The 4,585-nt window shown below is 41.9% G+C and overlaps 1 protein-coding gene and 1 pseudogene across 1 annotated transcript in view; one reads left to right on the top strand and one right to left on the bottom strand.

Moving 5' to 3' along the window:
* CSNK1G1 (casein kinase 1 gamma 1) overlaps positions 1 to 4,585 on the top strand; it is a 200,173-nt gene that overhangs the window by 98,739 nt on the left and 96,849 nt on the right. The window lies entirely within an intron of this gene.
* On the bottom strand, positions 1,505 to 3,556 carry LOC105886482 (annotated as a pseudogene).

Raw genomic sequence — 4,585 nt, 5'->3', positions numbered from 1 at the left:
AGCCCAGGAGTTGGAGCTTGCTGTGAGCTGTAATGCCACGGCACTCTACCCAGGGGGACAGCTTGAGGCTCTGTCTCAAAAAAAAAAAAAAAATTTTCCTTATTATTATATATTTATTAGGCTTTCATAATGATTCTGCTCCTGTAGCTCAGTGGGTAGGGCGCCACAGATACCAGAGCTGGAGGGTTCAAATCCAGCCTGGGCCTGCCAAACAACAGTGACAACTACAACAAAAAAAATAGCTGGGCTTTCTCTACAACATAATGATTGACCAGGATAGATAAGCTTATATAACACATTGTTGACATGATGGACCATTACATTTCACTTTCCTTTTATTAAATTTTTATTCTGTTTTCTGAAGCCAGTAATTAAAGCTAAAAATAAAATTCTTATCTAGTATGGTGTGTCTTAGTACCATATTTCATTTTCAAATAAGTCTTTGATAAAGGCATTATAGGGGTTAATAATCTTGTCTGTGGTCTACCTGTCTTGCTGTTGAGCTTCTATTCTCTAAGGGGGATACCAGCACAGTAATTCAAGTCTTTTCTTTGTAACAGCAAAATTTGCCTTAAGCGTCACACTCCTACAAGGTAGCCATCTGCTGTTGGTTTAGGATTTCAGGCAGGCATGTGTGTTCCAGAATAAGGGTGATTCTGCAAATGTTTTGGCAAGTGGCCAGCCTCCTATGGAAATGTAATCAGCATCTGGCACGGAAATGCAAGGAAGCCCTGCTACTGCTGCTTTAGTTCTACTTTGTTTGGATCTTCATTGTGGGCTCTTATATCTTGTATTTCTAGGAACTCTTTTAAAAAATCATATGTGAAGTAAACAAAATAGTTTAATGAGCCTCTCCTTTATGTATCACCCAGATTTCTAGTATTCTTTTTGAGAGAGTTTTTCTAATAGTTGTTTAAAAAACAAAATCTCTATATGCTACTAATCTTGCTGCCTTCCCCAAGCTGTGGACTGAGTGTTTTGTGTTTTATTTATAGTACAAAACATAAAGCCACCTTTTGGCTGAGCAGGCTATAGCAATGTGCTTAAGAGATTGGTTTCAGGGTGTAGGTCTTTTTTTTTTTTTTTTTTTTTTTTTTTTTTTTTAATGTTTTTCTCCCCAGGAGATGGTGAGTTTTATTTTCTCTTGTCTGGGCAGAAGTTTGATTTGCTCTCAAATGTTCCAGGGTGGAGAGACACTAGGCAAAAATACAGGATATTGGGTGGCACCTGTAGCTCAGTGGGTAGGGTGCCAGCTACGTACACTGAGGCTGGCAGGTTCAAACCCGGCCAGGGCCAGCTAAAAACAACAATGACAATTGCAACAAAAAAAGATATCCAGGCATGGTGGCGGGCGCCTGTAGTCCCAGCTACTTGGGAGGCTGAGGCAAGAGAATCACTTTAGCCCAGGAGTTGGAGGTCCTGTGAGCTGTGACACCACGGCACTGTACCCAGGATGACAGCTTGAGACTCTGTCTCAAAAAAAAAAAGCACAGGATGTTGAGGTCTATTCAGTGTAATATTGTCCCTTGTTTTTATCTTTACCATCAACAGAGAACCGCATACTTGCTTGCAGAACTGGACTTGGAGGCTGGATTTTCCTCAGGTTTCTTCAGCTCAGGTGCAGATCTAGAGTCTTAATCCTTTTTGTCATCTTTCTTACTCGACTCCTTCCATTCAGTCTTTGTTCCCTCAATCTCCTGGACCATGGCTGGAGTTCTCAGTTTGGCCTTTTGGGATACTCATCCCATCTACTTTATTTTCATCTTTCTTTGCTGATCCTTTCTGAGATGGCTGAGCTGAAGCTAGTTTTCCCCCGCCATTTGTAGGGAATGGTTACTCTATGTCTGAGCTCTGAGTTTGAGCAGGAGGATTAGAACTTCACTTCACCCAAGCAGTCTCCTTTGGTGGAGTGGTTGGCATTGCCTTTGGGGTCTGATCAAGTTTGAGAGGCTTAGAAGTTGGGAGAGTGGGAGGCGCCTGTGGCTTAGTGAGTAGGGCACCGGCCCCATATACCGAGGGTGGCGGGTTCAAACCCAGCCCTGGCCAAACTGCAACAAAAAATAGCCAGGCGTTGTGGCGGGCGCCTGTAGTCCCGGCTACTTGGGAGGCTGAGGCAGAAGAATCACCTAAGCCCAGGAGTTGGAGGTTGCTGTGAGCTGTGACTCCACTGCACTCTACTGAGGGTGAAAAAGTGGGACTCTGTCTCTACAAAAAAAAAAAAAAGAAGTTGGGAGAGTGACAGTCTTCCTCCTTATGAAGTATTTCATTTATTCCAGAGACTTCCCATACTCTCTCCTTCACACATCTCTGCCAGATGTGGCTGAGGTCTCAGTTTGCAGTGAATCACTTCCTGTCCTCCACTGTTCCTGTTGCTGAATTTCTTCTCTTCTCCAGCTTGGATGTCTCTCCTGAGGCCGTTCTGGTTTTGGCTCATCCAGCTGACATAGCAGTTTCTCTTATTCCTTTTGTAGTTGTTCTTCTACTTCTCCTGCTCTAGCAGCTATGTCATTGGGCTTTGCCCTTCTAAAGATGGAAGCCGTTCAACTGAACTGAGAGGTGCTAGCAGAGGAATTATTTTCCTTACCAATACTCTGAGGCTTTAGATTCAGTTTGGGTCTTGTTGGGGGTGCTTTATCATCATACCTATGAACATCCTGATAATAATCATCTCTGGAGCTCTGTGATCTGTCATCCCTTCTGTTGTAACAGTTTTCATAGTGATCCATGCCTCCTCTGTAGTCATCATCTCTAGTAACCACCACCAAAATGCTCTTGCCATGGCCTATCCTAGAATCATAGTCTCTGCTGCCTTGGTCATTGTAGTGATCCTGGCCTCCATATTGATTCATGCCCAGCATAGACCATCACAGTACCCATCCCGATACCAATCTGAGTCATAATGATCTTGATACTTATCTCCACCATTATCATCACCTCTTCTAGGTGGATAGTCATCAAAGATTTCTGTAGAAGGATGGACTTTCCAGTCTGTATCTGTTCTGTAGAATCCTGATTTTTATCCTGGACAAAAGAACAATCATCCCTGTCTTTATCCTGTGCTTGATCAGCATCATGTACTCAAATTCTCCTGTTACCTAGAGACTCTCCAGTGAGACTCAAGGCACTGTGCAGGGAGTTCAGGAAATTTAGCATAACCACAGCCTTTCACCCTGTCTAGATTACTGAGTTTCTGGGGTAAACACACACTGCACTGCACCTAATTGAGTCTTCTGTCACATCTTAGGGCAGCAGGTTCCTAGAAAAGCAGTGTAGGGTGGGAATTTGGGAAGACCACTCTGGTTAATATTGAGTTCCCTAGTAGCCCAAGGAAAAGTGGGAAGGATGAAATGGTCAATTGGAGGTTGTTCTATGTTCACCATCATTATTACTGTGCCAGGTGGTTGAAAAGTCTTCTTCAAGGTCATCTGTTTCATGAGCCCAGCTGACTGGTTTGGGGACATAGGTGCTTCTTCCACAGTGCCCCCATCCTCAGCCAGAAAGTCTGTTAGCGAGATATCTTCCCCTTCTTATTCTTCTTTATTGCTGGGGCTGCCATGTTGGAAAACAGAAGGAGAAAGCAAAAGCATCCCTCAGTCTTCAATAAAAAGACTCTCATGTCTGAGTATATATGAGGTCTGTGCTCCCTTTCAGCCCTAGAACTCTTAGAGTTTTTTCTTTTTTCTATACTTATTTGATTACCTAAGATTAGATTGAATATGTCTAAGATTTACAATATGAAGTTTCAGAATTTGTTTGAGGAAGGATCTGTGGTTTTTAAATTTATTGCTTATTGGGGTTTGTTGGAATCCAAAGGATGTTTCTCCAGAAAAAACAGTTCCTTTTCTAGTGTTTTGATCAACCTTTGGGTCCATGTTGGTTTACCATCACTGTTTCTGTTTGATTCCTTATGAATTCTTAGTGATTTTGCTAAAGGACAAATTCTATATCTGGCTGCTTTGATAGTGAGATAGAAGTTCTACAACTAAATGGAGATTGAGGTGTGCTCATTCTTTCTGTAGAGATAAATGAGTAAGAAAGTGGGCTGGGCACAGTGGCTCACACTTGTGATCTTAGCACTCTGGAAGGCCAAGGCAGGTGGATTGCTGAGTTCACAGGTTTGAGACCAACCAGAGCAAGACCTTGTCTCTAAAAATAGCTGAATGTTGTGGCAGGTACCTGTAGTGCCAGCTATTTGGGAGGCTGAGGCAAGACAATTGCATGAACTCAAGAGTTTGAGGTTGCTGTGAGCTAGGATGTCACAGTACTCTACGGAAAGTGATAAAAGTGAGACTCTGTCTCAAAAAAAAAAAGGAAGAAAGTGACTCTAGAGTCTATAATTAGTCTTATGTACTTTTCTTTTGATTATCGGAATCTTAAGAAACTTGAAGTTCAGTTCCTAATGATTATTTATTTTATATTCACAGAAGGTTTTGAGTTCTTCATAGAGCTCCCTAGGGATATGAATATTCTAGTCTGTCTGAATTAATTTAGATAGATGAAGACTTCATAAAAGCAAATTGAACAGCAGAAGGAATAAACTAGGTAAATTGAAGAAAAACTTTGAAATTCTTTTTTTTTTTTTTTT

This window comes from Otolemur garnettii, unplaced genomic scaffold (assembly GCF_000181295.1).
Source record: "Otolemur garnettii isolate 467f Iridium unplaced genomic scaffold, OtoGar3 scaffold00011, whole genome shotgun sequence".
Classification (NCBI taxonomy): domain Eukaryota; kingdom Metazoa; phylum Chordata; class Mammalia; order Primates; family Galagidae; genus Otolemur; species Otolemur garnettii.
Note: the sequence above shows the minus strand (reverse complement) of the source record. Positions and strands in the feature narration are given on the sequence as shown.